This window comes from Castor canadensis, chromosome 7 (assembly GCF_047511655.1).
Source record: "Castor canadensis chromosome 7, mCasCan1.hap1v2, whole genome shotgun sequence".
In the NCBI taxonomy this organism is placed as follows: domain Eukaryota; kingdom Metazoa; phylum Chordata; class Mammalia; order Rodentia; family Castoridae; genus Castor; species Castor canadensis.
This window is the reverse complement of record NC_133392.1, coordinates 61,812,620-61,832,864: the sequence shown is the minus strand read 5'-3', so window position 1 is coordinate 61,832,864 and position 20,245 is coordinate 61,812,620. Positions and strand designations below refer to the sequence as shown.

At 52.3% G+C, this 20,245-nt stretch overlaps 1 protein-coding gene across 1 annotated transcript in view; it reads right to left on the bottom strand.

Annotated features, from left to right (window-relative positions):
* The window catches only part of Cdh23 (cadherin related 23), a 382,861-nt gene that overhangs the window by 249,857 nt on the left and 112,759 nt on the right, over positions 1-20,245 (bottom strand). The gene's annotated exons all lie outside the window — the stretch shown is intronic.

The window sequence follows — 20,245 nt, the reverse complement described above, 5'->3', positions numbered from 1 at the left end:
GCCTTGAACTTGTAATCCTCCTGGCTCAGCCTTCAGAGTATCTGGGAATATAGGTGCCCACTGTGCTCAGCTAGGAAGAAATTTCTTATAATGTAGAGATGCCTGAATGTGTCCTGGATGACCCTAGGCATCCAAGAGCATGGTGTTACAGCAAAGGATTAGAACACGGGCACTGTTTTGTCATGCATTTCCTGGGATGTGTTAGCTTGCTGTGGGACCCTGAGCAGTCACCTCACATCTCTGGGCCTCTGCTTCCTTCTCTGCATGATGGGAAAAGTGAACACTCCTTTCTCCAAGGTGGATGGAGAAGGAAAGGTGCCTAGAAAGTGCTGGGCTCAGTTCCAGGCCTGCAGCACGTTGATAAGCATCAACTAGGCATATTAACTCTGTTCACTGGTGGGATAGACACACGGGAGACATGGATGTGCCCGGGATGGCTGGGAATGCTAACTGTGGTTGGGGTGTGAGACAAGGGGCTGTCAGGAAAGAGGAAGACACAACAGCTCAGCTACCTGCAAGGATGGCCAGAGCCCCAGCCTTACACACCTGTGTGTCAACAACATACCAACTACCAAGAACAACGACACCATCACCACAGCCCTCAGCAGAGCGACACAGAGAGGAGGGAACACTTAGGCTGGGCAAGGGGTAGAATATGGGCTTGGCAGTCTTCAGAGACCTGACCCCATCCTGAGGCCCCGGTCCTGTGGCACCAGCAGGGAAGGAAGGCAGTGTTCAGCTGGGCTGCCAGACAGAGTTGAGAGAGACAGGCCTCTGCCCTTGCTGGGCCTGGCACACAGGCCAGAATCCACAAAGGGTTGGTCATGTGCCAATGGAGTACTACATGAGGAGAGCCTGGCCAGCAGAGATAAGCAGCAGCGTCCCATCACAGCCGGCTCCTCAGAGCTGCCGGAGCACATATTAATGGGACCCATTCAGTTCAGCCTGCACGGCAATTAATAACCGGCCAGGCAGAGAAACTGAGTATGTGCGCATGCGTGCGCTGCAGGAGACAGTAGACTGGGTGGGTCAGTGTTTTTCCCTACGGGACACCCATCCCCATGGCAGGCCTGTCCCCACAGCGGGTTGGGAGAGAGGGGCCCTCCTAGCCTACTCCCTCCAGCTCAGCTCTCAGGTAAGGAGGGGGCAGGGGGCAGGAAGGGAGTCAGATCAGATCAGGAGGGGCTGGGGGTGGCTACAGGGAGAAACTGAGTCTTGAAGTATGAGCATGATGTACTGTGGGCCTTTTCCTTGGACTTCCATATTCTGCTGGGAGATGAGAGGTTGGGGAGCATGATGGAGGGAGGAATGGAGGTACGTAGACGCATGTGTGGATTGACAGCTTAGGTCCAGGGATGAGGATGGTCAGGTGCCTTTGTGCAAAATTAAACAAAGACACTCTCTTCAGAGTGGGTCCTGTCCAGCGAGTATACTGTGGTGAGCAAACAGTCCCTCTGTGACACCCACCTCCAGGGTGTGCAGCTCCATAAGCCATGCCAGAGCTGTCACTGACTCCTTGCTCAGTGTACATGCCTGCACCACCACTCTGGGTGAACCTCACAGCTGGGCCCTGTGCTGAGCAGGTAGGTCATCCTTCATGGCTTGTGGCCCTGGTTGCATCCTAGAGCCTTAGTCCTCAAAGTGAGGTGGGAAGACCAATAGCATGGTTATAACCTCAGAGTTTGGTGAACCATAGAGCCCTGGGCCCCCTCCTGAACCTGCTGAATCTGAGCTGTGCATTAAAATTTGGCTTAAAAAACACAGAAGTATCCCGACACTGGGGGAGGCAGGTAGAACACGGGAAAGTCAAGAAGCTAAGCGAGATCCTGCTGCACAGTAGGCCAAGGAACGGGTCCTATGAGAAGATGAACTGGTAAAGAGGGGTGGGGACACAAGCCAGGGCCTGTCCTGCTGGCTTCAGTCCAGTGTCCTACTGCCCCCCCAACACTTGTCACTGGAGACCCTCTACCTGTCCCAGGCACGCAGAGTCCTGGCTGTCTGCTCCTGGCAGGCAGAGGTGTGTCCTGGCAGTTGGGAGTGTGCCATGGGGTAGACCTGAGCCCTGGGGTGAGCCCACTCCGCCCCTAGCCAATGGACCCCATCTCTGCAGAGAAGTTTCATTGGGATTCCCAGGCTGGTGCAGAGGCCCCGGAGCCTCAATCACAGCCGTCCGCGGATGCAGGAAGAGAATAGCTTTCAGCTCAATTAGCCTTCACGTTCCAATATCATAACGCTCCAGTGAGGCTTTTTAACCAAAAACAAAAAAGCTGTGTCTGCCGCAGGCCAGCTGAAGGCCAGCCGTGCAGAAGGGACGGGTCTGCTGGCTCACAGCCCCTACCGGGCCCTCCAGGTGACACTATGAGAAGGGATTTGTCCTGAGGCACCAGCTGAGGAGAGAGGACACTGAGGTCCTGGGCCTCAGTTTACCAGCATGTGCCCTGTCTCTGCCCACAGAGTGACAAAGCCAAGACAGTCTTCCTCATCTCCACATTGACCCTGTCCTCCTCCACTGGAAACAGGAATGACCCCCAGATCCCTGTTAGTGCAGTGGCACTATCCAGCTGGGCCAGGACCAGGGGAATTTGGCCCGTCTGCTTCTTACAACAACTCTGATGAGCCAAGAAGCTGGCCACAGCCAGAGTTCTTTTTTTTTTTTTTCTTTTATTATTCATATGTGCATACAACACTTGGGTCATTTCTCCCCCCTGCCCCCACCCCCTCCCTTACCACCCATTCCGCCCCCTCCCTCTCCCCCCTACCCCCTCAATACCCAGCAGAAACTATTTTGCCCTTATTTCTAATTTTGTTGTAGAGAGAGTATAAGCAATAATAGGAAGGAACAAGGGTTTTTGCTGGTTGAGATAAGGATAGCTCTACAGGGAGTTGACTCACATTAATTTCCTGTGCGTGGGTGTTACCTTCTAGGTTAATTCTTTTTGATCTAACCTTTTCTCTAGTTCCTGGTCCCCTTTTCCTATTGGCCTCAGTTGCTTTTAAGGTATCTGCTTTAGTTTCTCTGCGTTAAGGGCAACAAATGCTAGCTAGTTTTTTAGGTGTCTTACCTATCCTCACCCCTCCCTTGTGTGCTCTCGCTTTTATCATGTGCTCATCCCCTTGTTGTGTTTGCCCTTGATCTAATGTCCACATATGAGGGAGAACATACGATTTTTGGTCTTTTGGGCCAGGCTAACCTCACTCAGAATGATGTTCTCCAATTCCATCCATTTACCAGCGAATGATAACATTTCGTTCTTCTTCATGACAGCCAGAGTTCTTAACCCCACTTCACAGATGGATAAACTGAGGCCCAGTGAGATGAAAGGTCCAAAGACATATGGGCCCTAGTCTGGTGATCCTTTACAACACACTATGACCAGGGGGCTGACAAACAGCAAGGTCTGCTCCAAAGGCTCCAGATGGAAACAAATACGGCTCTGTTCCCCATATTTGAAGTGATGAGCAGGGGTCCCTTAACCCATTCGCAATTTATGGGGTGCTCCTGTACCAGGCAGTCCTGGTCCTAAGAGTCTATGTGCATTGCAGAAGCCTCGGTTTTACAACTGTCCCCACATTACAAACGAGAGAGACTGAGGCTTGGCAAAGCAAGTCCAGGCCCGAATTCTTGCTTCTCTACTGCCTTCAAGGTGGATACCTCCAAACCCTGCAGGTGCAGGAGAAACTGTGTGCATGAGAACACGTTTTCCCTGGGGAGGCAGAAACAGGCATCCAGGCCACGAGCTGCATGTGCTCATGAATCCTCAGAGAGTCACAAGTTTCCCTCATGTCCCCTTGCCCATCACACTGTGGAGAGCTCCACACAGCGCCCTAAGAGGAGGCAGGCTGCTCTTCCAATCAGTTGTGCTACATCCGCCTGGCCAGCTTGCCGTTAATGGCCTTGATGGCCGTGTACCCTCCCTGTGTATGCCCGGCCTCCTGCTGGCTGTGGTCGATTTGCTCATGATTTAGCACTCTGGGGCATTGACCCGTGAGGGAGACACTGGGACAGAAGGAGGCAGGCGGACGTGCAGCTGAGGTGTGGGCAAGCGTGCATGCTGGCGTAGGGTGGGCTGTCTCTCTAGGAACATGCTGCTAGTCAGGCTCTTTAGGAGGGGGAAGCATCTGGTACCCCACCCTCTCCATCCCACACTGGCCCCAGGCACTGGGGACTAAGTTGAAGGAAAGGGCACGGGGGAGACTTCAGGAGGGCTGCCCTAGGGGCCAGAGTCCCTTTTTCCCCTTGGTCTGTGTGCATAGTTCTCAGACTCCCAGTGTGAGGCGTGGCAAGCCCCTAACCCACAGCAGTGGGATACATCTCCATCCCAGCTCTGCTCTGTGACACGACCAACTGACATAACCTTTCTGAGTTCAGGTTCCCAGTCTTAAAAAAGGATAATCCCCAAACCTGCTATGATGTGGGTATTGAATAGGCCCAGAGGCTCATACGCCAAAGACTTAATTCCTAGGGTGGCACTAATGGGAGGTGGTGGAAACTCTAGCAGATGGACCCCCATGACAGGGTCTCAGATCACTGGGATGTGCCCTCAGAGGGGATTGTGAGAGCTTGGTCTCTCTCCCTCTCTCCCTCTCTCCCTCCCTCCCTTTCTCCCTCCCTCCCTCTCTCCCTCTCTCCCTCCCTCCCTCCCTCTCTCCCTCCCTCCCTCCCTCTCTCCCTCCCTCTCTCTCTCTCTCTCTCTCTCTCTCTCTCTCTCTCTCTCTTTCTCTCTCTCTCTCTCCTCTTGGTTCAAGATGTAATCACTTGCTCCCAACATTGCTCCCGACGGCCACAATTGCCATCCACCATCTGCCATGAGGTGGATGTCACAAGTTGGTTATAGAAAGCACTTGAGTGAGTGCAGGGACAGCCTCGATTGTGTTACTATTCCTGCTATTGTTGTTATTCCATCTTCCTTATGCCAAGCCACTAGGACTTAGGGTTCAAGGCAATCATTAGGTACATACCCCATCTTGGGTCAGTTTGTAAATCCTGGAACTTGGCCCTGAGGCCAAACAATTGTCTGACAAACAATATAAGCAGAAACTGTGTATAAGGTAGAGGAGTGATGGTCACCTGAACCCGTCAGGCCTCACGAGGCCCCTGTTGTGTCCTGATCCTCCTCCTTCAGAGCCCTGGTCTGCTAGGATGACCCTTTCCATCTTTATGGGTCTCTTTCATCAGCCTCAGAAAGAAAGAAGCAGATGGGGACAATGCAGAGCAGAGCAGAATGCGAGTGTGCCAAGTGTATTCAGAGTTCATTCGTCCACATCTGCTGCCTGGAGGAAGATGTGCTTGGCGTGGGTACACACCATGGATGATGAGAAGTGGAAGAGCCAGGCAGGGTGGTACAGGTGCCAGGCCAGGCTCCTACAGTTCCAACTCAAGGATGGTTGAGCCACCTTCCTCTATGGTGGCAGTCATGCCAGTCCCAGGTACTAGACCTCCCACCCTGCTATAAAGGGTGCCACTGAGTGCGCAGTAGTCCAGCCAGCATCTGAAGGAAGCCAGACCATGTCTTATTGCTCTGTGTTCCCAGCATCCAGCAGGTACCCAGGCAATGTTGGAGTGAGTAAATGACAAATGAGGAGGGCTGGCACATGGAAGCAGTGCTCCTATGCCCCAAGACCACGTGTCACAACCGGCAAATAAGGTCTCTCCAATCTCTCTTCCTGACCTGCCATCAAGAAGCTAGAGTTACAGTGCTCAGACTACAGAGCCTCCTCCAAGTCCCAGCAGCATGGGGCCACCTGCAGCTTCCACAGTTCCCCTCACCTGCCACTTTCCCCTCCTCACACCCACTGCTCGGATTATTCCCAACAACCACCAGGCTAACACCTGTGTCCAGAACACCCACTTCAGGTTCCTCATCCTGCTTGAAAGACCTCTGAGAAGCAAGGGAGCCATGATCTGCGGGTGTTGGGTGGGAAACTCCAAAGTATACTCGGTCACTCTGCGTCCTCAGCCCTTATGTCAGCTTCCTATGGCTGCTGTACCAAAGTGTCATGCCCTTGAGGCATCAGGCATCTGTCATCTTACAGTTCTGGAGGTCAGACATCCAAAGTGGGTCTTAGTGGGCTCAGATCAGAGTATCAGCATGGTTGTGTCCCTCTGGAGGCTCTAGGGAAAATGTGTTTCCTTGCCTCTCCCAGAGGCTGCCTGCATCGCTTGACTCCTTCCCTCTTCTGTCTTTGAAGACAGTGCCATGACATATTCTCATTCTCTTCCTCTCTCCTTCCACTGACCCTCACACTACCTCCCCTGGTGATCACATGACCACCAGAAAAGCCAGGATCCTCTCCGATCTCAATATCCCCAACTTCATAGTGATCGTGTGGCGATCACATGGCTCATTTGCTGCAGGCATGAGGACGTGACCATCTTTGGGTCATTATTCTGCCTGTTCTGTCACGCCCTGCCCCATTAGACACCAACTCTCTTCCCAAAGCTCTGACTGGGGCACCCTCCTTCTCCACTGCTTGAAACTCTGGAGACACCAGGCAGGGAACTGTGATGGTACTCAGCTGCTTCACATCTGGCTTTGGGGACAGAGCACAGGAAGGACAGGTAAATGGAACTTCTCTCTGGAAGGAGATGGGCTGCAGGGTGGGGAGAGTCTCTGAGGACAGAGATTATGAAACAAATGTTACTGAGTCCCCATGGGATGCCAGGCTGAGGGTCTGACCAATGGTGGAAAGATGGCCACATGAAGGTGGCCCTGCTCTCACAGAGCTCACAGTTACATGCAAGAAGCCACCAGTGCCCCGCTACCAGAGAGGCAGAGATCAAAGTTCAGGACCAGCCTGGGCAAAAAGTTAGCAATACTCTATCTCAACCAATAAACCAGGCATAGTAGTGCAAGCCTGTAATCCCAGCTACTAGGGAGTCATAGGTAGGAGGAATGCAGTTTAAGCCAGTCTGGGCAAAAATGCAAGGCCCTATTTAAAAAATAACTAAAGTCAAAAGGGCTAGGGGCATAGCTCAAGTGCTAGAGCACATGCCTAGCAAGTGTAAGGTCCTAAATTCAATTCCCAGTACAGTTAAAAAAAAAAAAAAAAGGCCAACAGTGATCCCACAGGCCTACGTGTTAAAGCTAAGGTGTGACAAAGAAAAGACTCAGAACACAGAATCTGTTCTGCACAGGTAGGAGAGATCAGTGGCCAACAGTGATCCCACAGGCCTACGTGTTAAAGCTAAGGTGTGACAAAGAAAAGACTCAGAACACAGAATCTGTTCTGCACAGGTAGGAGAGATCAGTGAGGATCGATGAGTTCAGGGAAAGGTGAGGGCTCACGAACAAGAGAAACAGTGATGCAGAAGTGGTCCAGAAAGATGGAAAGGCTGTGCAAAAACCCTGTAGCACAATTCCTCAAGGATTGGAAAGAAGGTGGAGATGCAGGGAGGGGTAACAAGAGGGGCAAGGTTCAGTGAGGCTGGAGTGGCATCTGGAGTCAGACCCTTCTTGCTTTGGGGATTCTGGCCACCAGCCTCAGGGTACCAGAGAGAGGGTTCTGCAATGCCCCTTGCCCATCACAGGGACTCAATACAGGTGAACGAGCGGACAGATGGGGAACGAATGAGTGAGTGAACCTCTGCAACTTCCTCTGCCACAGCAGTGACCTGCCCACCCCTCCAATGCATGGCGACAGTTAAAGGCGCGCTGAGGCCTGCACACTTATGTATTTATTTCCTCCGGCTGCTGGCGCTGCCCCGTGCACCAGCGCGGCCTGTGGAAATGTCTGTAATCGCCAGCATACTTTAGGCATTACTTCCACGCCATTTGGGGCCTTCCGCCCCAGTAGCTACCAACACATTGCCTCCACCTCCATCTTTTGGGCTGTGTTAGGCGGAATCTTTTTTCTAAGGTTTGGTAGCCCCTGAGTCTGGAGAACATCACGGTTTGGGGGAGGTAAGGAGAAAGACAGTGCTGTATAAAAAATTTCTTCTTCTCCCACTGCCCATGCTTTGCCCCAGCCCTGACCAGAAAATGAAAAAAAATCTACTCCAGCTGCTAAGAAGCCCTTAAAGATTTTTGTGTTTCTCCTGCAGGCCTGAGATCCGGTTGCTGATAGAAATGGCAGCTTTGTGGGAGGCTGGAACACAGTAAAGGTCACCTGGGAAGATTTCCTTCCCTGCCCAAACTCCTTCCCCTTTCCCTTTCCAGACTCAGCACTGGCTCCTCCGGGGGCAACAGCCTACAGCAAACCCCAAACCCTGAGTGGATCCCCAGGTGTTGGGGGTAGGGGGAGGTTAAAATGCATGTGGCCCTGCATTGGGGGAAGAACGAAAAGATCTGGCTGTGTAACCTTCTCTGGGTCCATTTCCCAGTCATACCATGAGAAGTGTGCCTTTCTTACCAGTGTAAAAGACTGCTTTGGGGATGGAAGGAGACATATGAGGGAGAAGGACCCCATCTTTTCCTTTCCTCTTGACCCAAGTTCTCCCACTCCATTTAGCACTCAGTGACTCCCTTTCCCTACCCAGCATTCTGTCCCAATAACACACCCAGCTGCAGAAATGACCTGGCCAGGGAGAGAGTATCTAGAGGGAACAACAGCAAGATTTAGGCCTTCCAGTGCACAGTGTGTAGGGTGTCCCACATTACCCACTCAGTGGCAATCCTATGTCAGCCCGTCTCACTGGATCAGAGAGATTAAGTTTCCCAGGCACACGGCTGCTCAGGGCTGAGCTCAGGATTCTGGTCTGTGAACTCCTAATGCATAGTCACTGTAGGAAGCAGCCTGCAGGAGGCTGCCTGATCCGGGTCTGAGGCAGTAGCAAAAACCTAATGGAACTCAGACTAACATGACAAGGGGAGAAAGCACACATGAGGTTAGAAGCCAGGACAGTGGTCATCTTCTAGGGAGACCGAGACAGCTGCTAGGTGCTGCTGAGGTCAGTCGATCTGAGTGTGGTCACACAAACCCTAAACCTGTGCATTTGGCAAGGACTCATAGAGTGGGTCACATGATTGTTGTTTATATGTGTCCTTAAGTCATATGGTGACTCAGAAAAAAGGCACAAGAAAAATAAAAATGAAACTCACAGAAGCCTCTGAGGACCACTGGAGGAAAACACCTCAGTGGTCAACCCACACCACAGCATGCTTTACACTCTAAGCTCTCCTGACTTTGGTCATCACTGGATTGGTACACATTTCAATATTGTAACCAAATACCTAATGCTAGTACATCAAAAAGAAAACAGGTTTATTTTGGCTCTTGGTTCTGGCTCAAGATCAAGGATCCATCTCTGTTGATGGCTTTCTTGTGGGCAGAGTCCTAGGGCTGCACCTGGCCTCACATGGAGAGAGGGAGCATGCACCATGTGCATCTGTCAGGTTGCCCTCCAATCCTGGAGCTCTACCCTGAAGACCTTATCTAACTCTAATCACCGCCAAGGCCCCAACTCTAAATGCCACAGACAGATTAAACTTGCCCTCTTAGTCCCTCACAGGGGAGACTGCACTTCAACACAGGAACTGTGGGGTGGGGGACACACTCAGCATTCAAGGTGGGTGCACGGACCCATGACGAGCAGGTCCCTTTAACAGAGGGGCAAGCTGAGTCCTGGCTGAAAGAAAAGGCTCACTCAAGCCTTCCAGTTAGAACTTCAGAGCTTGCTTCACTCTAACCCACTGAGCAGCCACCATCTGGATGTGCAGACAAGTAACCATGACAGAAGGGCTGCTCATGCCTCAGTCGGCTTGCAGAAGGTACCCCAGACCCAGAAGGAAAGGCCAGGGTAAGGTCAGAGGCAGAGGTTCCAACCCAGGGTTGGAGGTTAGGAAGGGCTGTGTAAAGAGCCACCAGAAGATCAGGGCCTTTAGCTCAGCAGTGGAAAGGGAGAGAAGGACCTGGGGCTGGATTCTGGAGGCCATTTTTTTTTCTTTTTTGGTTGCACTGGGGTTTGAACTCAGAGCTTCTGATTGCTAGGCAGGTGCTTTACCACTTGAGCCATGTCCCCAGCCCTTTGTACTTTATTTTTCAAATAGGGTCTCAATGATTTTGCCCAGACTGGCCTTGGACCTTGGCTTGGACCTAAGGCTCCCTTGTAGCTGAGATGACAGGTGCATGCCACCACATCTGACCTATTGGTTGAGATGGGGTCTGGTCTACTTTTCATCTGGGCTGGCCTCAAGCCATAGCCTCCTGATCTCTTCTTCCTGAGTAGCTGGAATTACAGTCATGAGCTATCACGCGCAAATGTCTGGCAGCCACTTCAAAAGGGAATACCACAGGCAAGCCTTCCAACTTCTGTAACACTTTGCTCATCTGTAAAATGGGCTATAGAGAGGACCTGTCTCCTCCTGCCCTCTCCTGTGTCTGGGTGGGCTAAATGGTGGAAGGAAGATAGTGCAGGGGCCTAGATGCTGCAGGTCTGGGGAAGGACACAGTATGACCCGGGCTGGGCGGCAGGAAAGTGACCACTCCTAGTGGGGACTGAGGACAGGAAGGGCATAAAGCTTCCAGCTTTATGCAAATGGCTGGATTTCTGAAACAGAATGTTGTGCAGAGAAACGGGGAGGTGCAGCTGGGCTCAGATTGCAAGTTACAGAGAAGGAAGGGGTCAGCGGGAAGGGGCCTCCAAGCCATCTCCCTCTCTCGGGGGCAGGTCTGGAAGAGGGGGCCAGCCTGAGCCCATGCCTGCCCGGACAAGGACGCTATCAGGCATGCAGCTCTCCAAAGTCCCACGCCTGGGAGGTGGGCCGGCCGATTGATGGTGAAGACAGTGATCGGGGACGATTACATTGTACCTAGTGATTACACCCCGGGCGAAATCTCTCGGTGGCATTATCTCATCTAGAGAGAAAAGAGGGCTTTTTAATAGACGGACAGGCAGTTTCCACTTAAGGTTATTATAAAGAGAGAGAGCCCAGCCCCTCACGGCTTCTAGCCAGCGCCACAAAGTTGCAAAGTAATTAAAGGCTGCTAAGGAATCAGAGAAATTATAATAATTCCATCCACCAAAGCTCTCTCTCGTTGTCCCCCTCCTGGTAGGAAACAAGGTGGGTCAGAAAGCCTGCAAACACATCAAAACAGCCTATTGTGCCATGGGTCTCAATGTCACCAGGGCTGCCGAGCCTGTCCCCAAGCTGTTTTGACATTACTTGAACTTGTTAGGCTAAGTGGAAGGGCTGAGACAAAGTCCCAGCACCCAAGGAGACAGGAAGAACGCTGGTGTGCTGGTGGACCGTGCAGCACACTCAGGGCACAGTGCTTGCATCTCCAAAGCAGCCTGAGTCCTTCACTCTGGGAGGTTAAGACATTCAGCCCCCTGGGAACACAGTGGTGCCTCCGGCCCAAGAGTGAGGTCCATCTCACAGGTTCTGGAAAGTGCTTCCCTGATGCTCTTCCCCGGCTACCTTTGGTCCTCAGTGGTTTGTCACTGACAGACTGACCTTGGGCAAGACTTTTACCCTCCCTATGTGCTCACTGCTTACAGAACATGTAGTTGGGCCACAACAGTCCCTCTGTGCTGACTTCAAGGAGTCTACATGGATTAGCTGGTCCATTGCTAAGTTGTTTCTCAGTGGCGCCACGCACATTTGTTTCCTTGTCATGTCTTTGTTTCACCCTGTTTGTATGTTTCCTGTCTCCCCTGGACTGTTGCTTCTGACTGCTGTCCATCAAAAGCACAAGATGGAGCCTCTCCCATTGCTCCTTGCATTTCACAGCAGCCTCCCTGGAGCTGTCATGAAATGGGCCCCAGCCATCACCCATCAGTAATGCCTTTGAGCCTGGGACTTTCTACATGTGCACTCACTAAACTTTTACAACCACCCCATTCATCCTTATTTTACAGAGGAACACACTGAGGCTCAGAGAGGCTCCCAGGCCTCCCAGTTTAGAGTCAGAGATCCTGTGTGCTTGGTTCTATGACAAGGCCCCATGTCATAGCTGAGCACAAGTTCTCAGGATGCAGTGTGGCCTAAGTTGCTCTTGGCTGCAAGTAGGGCCTCTTTGGATGCCCTGTTTCTTAAGCCTGCCCCAACCAGGGTCCCCTACTGCCTACAGGAGAAGGGACGCAGGCAGAAAGCCCACACACTTTCTCAAAGGCACCACCACAGAGGTAAGGAGATCACTGAGAGAAGACAGATGAATGCAGGCACAGGGTTCAGCTCAGCAATGCAGGAGAGCATTAGGCTATGGTGATCACCTCCTTCCATTTAGGGGTTCTTTTTTTTTTTTTTGAGGTACTGGGATTTGAACTCAGGGCCTACACCTCGAGCCACTCTACCAGCGCTTTTATTGTGATGGGTTTTTTTGCAACAGGGCCTCACAACTATTTGCCTGGGCTGACTTCAAACCACGATCTTCTGATCTCTGCCTCCTGAGTAGCTAGGATTACAGGCATGAGCCACTGGCGCCCAGCTAGGGGTTTTTTATTTAATGGGTAAGGGCACAATAAAAGGTGTCCTGGTGTATGCCAGGGAATCTCTAATGCCTATGAGCTGGGCTCTTGTATTCAGGGAAGAGAGCCCTAGGGTCATTGCGAAAGAATTATATGGGCCTCCAAAGACTCCCAGTTAGAATTGATGAAACTGATGTAATTAAGAACATGATTACTGTTAAAACAAAGGAATAATTTTAATGACATCTGGGCTCCCTTCATCTCCTGCCCCCTTGCTATGCTCTTTCCTTGTGGGGGCAGTACCTACAGCTCTGACCACACTCCATAGATGTGAAAGGAGCTGTTACAGGAGCCATGGAGAGTCCGGGGTCCTGACTCCACTCAGTGGAGGAGGGTTCAAGGCACCTGGAGTGGACAGCTGGGTTGAGCTACCTGGCCTAGCTTTGTGGGCCTCTGTTTGTCCCTCCCAGGCACTGAGAAGCAGGAATAGGTGGCAGACAGTGTCGAATCTTCCCAGTGGGCGCGGGGGGGGGGGGGTGCAGATAGTGGTTAGCATATGCGTGGGGGGGTCACTTACTCTCACCAACACTACTATGTGCATATCTGATGGCTGAAGTGGCAGGGGCCTCAGGGGCATGCTAGCCCTGCAAGCCACAGGCAGGGGTTTCACCATGGCCATAGCTGGATCCTGAGCTACATGGTGATACCAGCAGGGTCCTCAGTATAGAGGACTCTGAGCAAAAAGTCTCCACTGGACACTCTCAGCCTGTGCAGGAAGCATCGAGACAGCCCTCTCCTCCTGAGGAGATGCCGAGGCACAAGGCCCAGTCCCCTCCCCAATCCTGGCTGGAAGGATCTCGTTCCTGCAACTTGTGGAAAACCTCAGCAGGGCTGGCAAAGGCATACAAAGACACACACAAAGATATTAAAAAATAGGGATGAGAATACGGGCATGGTGGTGTGCCTCTAATTCTGGCACTCAGGATATTGAAGCAGGAAGATAGCGAATTCAAAACTCACCTGGGTTGCATATCCAGATCCTGTCCTAAAAAATCAAAACCAAACCAAAAAAAGACAGGAAAAAAAAAAAAAAAGAGAGAGAGAGTTTAAGGTAACCCTGAAGGAGGTAAGACGATGGCCATAGTTTAATGCATGGGGACTTGGAGCAGTCAGTGAACTTGCCTTGGCCTCAGTTTCTCTCATCTACAAAACACAGAGAACAGCTCTCCCCTAACTGACAGAGGTGTCATGAGGACAAATGAAAGATAATGAAGTCTGGGAAATCCAGACGATGAGATTATTTAAATGCACACATGCCCACCACAGCCAGCCCCTGGGTCCTGCACAGGCAGCCGTGCTTGTACTTAGTCCGTCACCACAGTGAGCTCACCAGCCACTTGCCTGGCTGCTGCAGGCTGTGCCATCTGCCTGCTGTGAGGGAGGAGGTTCCCAGATGTCTGTCATGGTGCTGACGGAGGGAGAAGAGCAGGGAAGGGGTGTGAGCCTCAGGGTGTGCACCAAGGGGCACAGAGAGAGCGTCCAGGGCCACCGTCTGGTGGGAACAAGTGATTGTGCTCTAGCCAGCAGGAGTCCCAAGACCCAGATGATTTATTGCTTTCCCTCTCCCAGATCAATAGGCTGCTGGTTATAGATGCAGAGGGGGCCGCAAGCACTGTGGCCCCAAGGCATAAATTAATACGGCCTGTCAAGGGGCTGCCTTCCTTGGCATGGGGAAGATGATACTCTCGTGAGTGGAGGTGACACCTTGGGTGAATGGCAGGCACAAGCCACTGGGAGCCACACAGCACCTCTGGCTGCAAGTGAGGGATGCAGTTTATAAATCACTCAGTGTCTGCAGACACACTGCATGAAGGGCAGCTGAGAGCGGCTGCTGGTCCCGGGTTTTTGGCCAAGTCTACCTCCATGTGCCTTAGGCCTCATTTGGCCCCTGCTCCAGGGCTCCTACCTGCCATGCACAGAGAACAGCTGGCTATGTTCCCAGGCACCAGAGGGCACCAGCTTGGAGCAACACTGCTCTCAGTGTTCCCAAAGGAAATGAACCATAGGGCATATGTGCGCCCTCCTCCAGTGTGGCACCAGGCCTGCTGTTCCTTGTCCCAACCCAGACTGAGAGCAATAAAGGAACTCCTGCCTAGCCTGGAGGGCAAAGCCCTGTGCATATATTTCTTCTGTCCCCACTGTTGCCACAGGCAGAGGAGCAGCACGGTACTGCCCAGCTGTGAGGTCCATGCTCGAGCCACACCCACCAAGTATGAGGCAGACACCAGATCCTGGGCTGGTGCTGAGTATGCCCAGGTGATCAAGCCCAGAGATGCAGACAAAGACAGTAATAGCCACAGCTGTCTACTGGGCACTTGCTCATCCTGGCCCCACACTAGGCACTTCACAATACATTTTCATATATGGAAGTCCCCACAGCAATGGCTGCAAGGTATAGCTACATCCACTCTGTAGATGGAAGTGACATTAGTGACCACAAGTCTCAAAATCAGGCTCCAGTTTACTCCAAGTGCCAGCCTTTGACTGGCTAAGGACAGCCATTCACCTCTATTTTTGTTTCACATCTGCAGAATGAGTATATGAGAGTGACTGCCCCATGAGGTGCAGTGAGGGCTCAGAGACACCCTATGTGGACAACAGCCTGGGCTCAGAGGAAATTCTCTACTAGTAACAACAACTTTTTACTGTAAGAGGAACAAGTGATTTCATTTCATTGACAAATAATCTCCAGGGACGCCTTCTCTTCCCTGTTCTCCCGTCTCTAACAGGAGGCCCAGGGAATGGTCTGGCCTCATTAAGTAACATAGAAGGATGGTTCAGCCAGAGAAACCCACGGCCAGCAGGCCTGAACTCTGGCTCTGCCCCTGCCCCCAGCTCCCTGTGAGACTCAGGAAAGGCCCCTCCATCCCATGGGCTCCCAGCATCTCGTTGCAGCAAGTCTCTCCCTGCAAGCAGCCTCATCCCCACATCACAACTGATTACCTGATGCCACAGGTGACAAGGATCTGTGCAGGACCTGAGTGTCCACAGAGACCTGAGCAGGGACCCAGGGCCCACTTCAGCCTGGCTTTGTTTCCACGAGGTAGCAGTGGGGACTGGGGACTGCCAAGGAGCACTTACCCACACAGTTCCTGTCCCTCCCCAGCAGGGTCTCTGATCAGGGCTTAGAATTCACCTCTCTCTCTCTCTTTGGGAAACTTCAGCATTAAGAAAAGAGATCCCAGAAAGTGAATGATACTCACAGACATCACAGTCTCCTTCTCCAACAAACTCCTCCTACTCATCCTATAAGGGCCCAAACACATAACCTCCCAAGTACAGACCAAAGGGTTTCCATTATGCTGCACACATACAAAGTTATCATGACATTTATTTAATACCTTAAAATGTAGTTAGATACACACCTACTTGATTCTCTCTGTAAAATTAACCTTCCCCAAGGATAAAGACCTTGATCTTGAATCACCAGCATTTTACTGAAGACTGTGACCTAAAGACTTTTCCTACCTACATTATTACCTCTTACAACAATCCTGCAAGACAGATATTGTTGCTCATCTTCTAGATAAGAAAATTGAGGTCCAGAGAGGGAAAGTCACCTGCCTAAAGAAACACAGCTAAAAAATGGCTGCATCTTTTTTACCACTCTGCATGTCCAAGTTGGCTAGGAATCCCTGGGCCCTGCTCAGGAGCTGTTCAATGAATATTTCTTGTGTTCTTCAAAAAAAAAAATGTGGTCAGAGTTTGGGGGATCAGATCTGGGCTTTGAAGGACAGAGTTGAGTTTGGTTGGACTTCAGTGCTGGTTAGAAAAGTACAATGTATGAGAGAGACAGAGAGACAACAGGCAGATAGACAGACTTGTAGGCACTGAACTAGCCCTCTGGCCCATAAGAGAGATTGTGCAGAGGAAGATGGAAGGTAACACCCGATGTGCTGGGAGAGGCAGGTTGAGGTCAAATTGATAAAAGCTGAGACCGCACAGTGTAGGAGGCTACACTTGTCAGAACTTCATGGTGGCTCTGAGACTCTAGGCCACCCTTGGTTCTTGAACACAGAAGCCACCAGGCACCAACCTCTCACTCACCCCTTGCCCAAACACCTTGGCACCAGGGTCACCTCCTTGGGCACACTGGAGGCCCCAGGACAGCCCAGAAGGAGCAGAGAGAGGTGGGCTGCAGGCAGCGCTGAAGGTCAACAAGGCGAGCATGCACCCCTTACAGAGGTAGTGGAGCAGCACCGCTGGGCGCAGACACAGGCAAACACGTTTGAGCAAATTGGCATGCCATAAAAGTCTATTACAGCAAATCAAACAGCAGTCAGCATGACAGCCATTAGCCTGAAATGAATACACGGGGACTTAATGAGGTCTGTCGAGGCTGGCTTGGTGAATTAAGTTGCCAATTCTAGCAGGATTTCCCTTTTCTTTACGGACTTGAAAGCATCCACGCTGCCTCGTTAGGGTTTCGACAAGTGAATTGCAGGGCCTTTCACCCTGATAAAATGGATAATTACACGGAGAGCCGCTTAGTGAGGGGAGAGGGGTGGGTGGGAGGGGAACCAGAACAAACAAACCCAAATACACACCTGCCGGGCTTCTCCTGAGCCAGAGAGCAAGGCAGGGATGGGCAACTGAGAGGGACCAAGGCCAGGGCTGGGTGGGCAGAGGCTGGGCTTGGCCTTGAAGCACCTCCCAGCCCCTGCTTTTCTTGGCCTCAGGGACTGGGCTCTCTATGGGCCATGTATCCAGTCAGCTGTGGGAGCTGAAAGTTCTCAGCCAAGACTTTAGCATCGTGGAGAAAACCTCGGTGGTCACCAAATGGGGCGCTCCAAATCTGACCGGTCTCACTGCCACCAGAGGAGTTCATTTAAAATGCAGATCCCTAGGCAGGCTCTCCCTGGTCTATGGAATCAGAACTACAGCAGTCAGAAAGGTGCCTCCAGACTAGTCCCCCAGGAATGCTGGAATCCTCTGGTCCATTACTTCCCCAACATGCAGTACAGGTGGCTCCAGAGACAAGAGGCCCTCCTGCTTCTGCTTGCATCACTCCAGGTACAGGTTGCTCTGCTGTGCCTATCCTCAGCGAGGCAGGGGGCAGACTGTGTGTAAGTGTCTGTGTTTATTGTCTTATTATTACAAAGTTCTTTCCTATGTGTACCTGTATTACAGTCACCCTACAACCTGCTCCCTGGGCAGGTTCTTGACTTCTGAGCACACAAAACCAATGCTCAGGACCCAGGACTAGGGATGTGAAGATTAGAAGGTAAGGGACAGGCCAAGGTGGTGAGATGTCCACAGAGTAGCTGAGTGGATGGAGGTGAGGCAGCCTCTGTCCCCAAGGAAAAATGAAGTCCTTATGGATAAGAAGCTCTGTTGCTGGGCTTCATCCTCAGATCCCAGATGCCTGCCTGGGATTGGCTGTCCAACTCCCTAGCTGGATGCCCACAGGGGCCAAAGCCAGCACAGGGGCAGTGACAGTTTTTAAAGTTTTACCCAGTCAGTTGGCACAGGCAGAACTAGAACACAGGTCCCTTGCCTCCTTCATTTCTTTTCCCACTGCTGCCTTGGCCAGGTCTGCTGGAAACCTACCTCCTCCAGGAAGCTCCCTAGAGGATCTGCAGTGCCCCTTCCCCTCTCCCTCTCATTTCTCTGGTCTGCACCATCACCTTGCTTACACCCAAGGACCTTGGCCACTGAGTTTACTTCTCCATGACAGAGGCCTGGGTATCTGGTGACCTCAGTGCAAGAAGGGAGCCCTGGACTCCATTCTAGGTCAGGGGCCAGCAGGTCCTGTGGTGGTCCCCAGCTAGGGCCTGAGCCAGGCAGCTTGAGTGACCACACAAGGCCAGGGCCAGGCCATGCCATGCCACCTGAGGTCAAGTCAGGACTCTATCCAGCTGATATCACATCCCCAAGAGCCACAGTGAGCAACCCCAAACTGGACATCAAATATCGGGTCACTAAGAGACCCAGGGAGGGTTCTACATAAGCAATAAACAGCATAGGCCTTCCTCTGGGGACTGCACATCCTCTCAGCCACCATCTCAGCCCTCCTCTCTTCGTTAGGTGAGGGGGAAGCAGGCAGGCCACTTTATGCCACCAGCCCTTTGTTCTTATGAGATGAGGAGGACAACTGCCCAGAGAGGTTAAGTGACATGCCCAGACATACCCAGCAATCTGGCAGCCAGGCAGGGTCTAGCCCTGGACTCTACTGCCTGAAATTCTGACCCTGTCTTTCCACACTCCTGCAGACTTCCAGACCTCTGTGGAGGGGGAATGGAGCCCAGACCACAGCAGACACAGGACAAACATTTGCTAAATAAATGACTGACTGGAGGGACTCTCTCCTTGGAGGCCAAGGCCTTAGGAGAACCGTGGGGATTCCAACAGGACTGGGTGGGTGCTGCATGTCCCATCTCTGGAGGAAGGAGGAAAGGCTGGCCCCAGCCCAGGGGCTTGGGAGGAGGGACATGACCGCTTGTCCTCTTGCCACTGAGGCTGCCTACTACCCCCCTTGAGGGAAGACAGAGGGCAGCCATGCCTGCCAGGATGGCAGCTGAGCAATGGGCCCAAGGCTCATTAACTCTAAGCCGTGCCCTTGGATTCTGAGTCCAGGCTCACAGTGCAGGCTGGCACGTAGAGCCCCTTAATTAAATTAGGGGGACTTCCAAATGAGTGAAAGCCTGGAGCCAAGCTGCAGTACCCAGACATGCTGGCCAGAGCACAGGGCACTATGCCCCCCAAGCTTAGGATGGTGGGTTCTCCCACCTGATGGTCCACCCCCAGAAGCGGAGGGGCCTGGTGCCTCAGGTGCAATTGCCAGTCATGCATTTTTCCTCCTACCCTCCATCTGGCACAAGAGTAAGACCCTTGGCTCCCAGCTGAGTAACAAGGGTCAGGACCTGGGGCGGCTGGGGGGGGGGGGGCGGGGGAGGGGGCATGAGATAAGATCTCTTCCTCCTTGAGGGAGTCTAGCCTGCTCTGGGAGTCAGGAAGTTCAAAGTCATTGCTATGTGATCTTGGGCAAGTCACTCTCCAGTACCAAGCCTGATCCTTTCCCTGATCCAATGACTGATAACATAAAGAGGTTAGAGAACTCAGACGCCTGGTACCAAACTGTCTTTCCAGAGAATTCTATCCTCCACTGCTCCCAGCCCAACCCTTCATGCTACTGCCCAGCCTGAGCCCTGAGGGCAGGTCTCAGTTAGGAACCCTTTACCACCCATCTTCAGGGTCTTTGCATCATTAACTGTCAGCCATCAGCCACCATGGTGAGGGACAGCAAGTGGTAAGAACCCTGGTACCACTGGGAGCGGGAGCCAGTTTATTAACGAACCGTTTGTAATGCAATAATTTGTACTTCTCAATTACCAGCAGCAGCTTAATTTATAGGCATGTACTCGTGCGAATGTGCTCAGAGTACACAGACTAGAGGCAAGGGGGATGTGGTCCCAAGCTCAGGGCCAGGGCACAGGGCTACGGACGGCACCGTCCTCAAACTGGCTGCCCACAGAAGCCTGTGGGGACCCAACTGTGGTCAAAGCCAGCAGCCAGGGGCAAGGTCTGCTTACCTGCCCTGCCCAAGACCCACAATGGGTTACGAATGAGAGGGAAGAGGATACAATGCCAGCCTCTTCCAACTCCTGTCCCACTGTGGACTCCAGTTGGAGGTGGGAGTCCCACCAGGGCAGGCCCTCCCTCCCATCACCCACTGACCCAGCTATCTTCTCGACCTCTAGACAGCCCTCTATCCCCAGAGGTGGCAGCACGCTCATCACTGTGCCCAGAGTGGACACTGGGCTGGATATGGGCTGGAGAGGGCTGGAGATGCCCAATCGCTAGCTAATCTCAACATACCCCACCAAGCTGATATGAGGA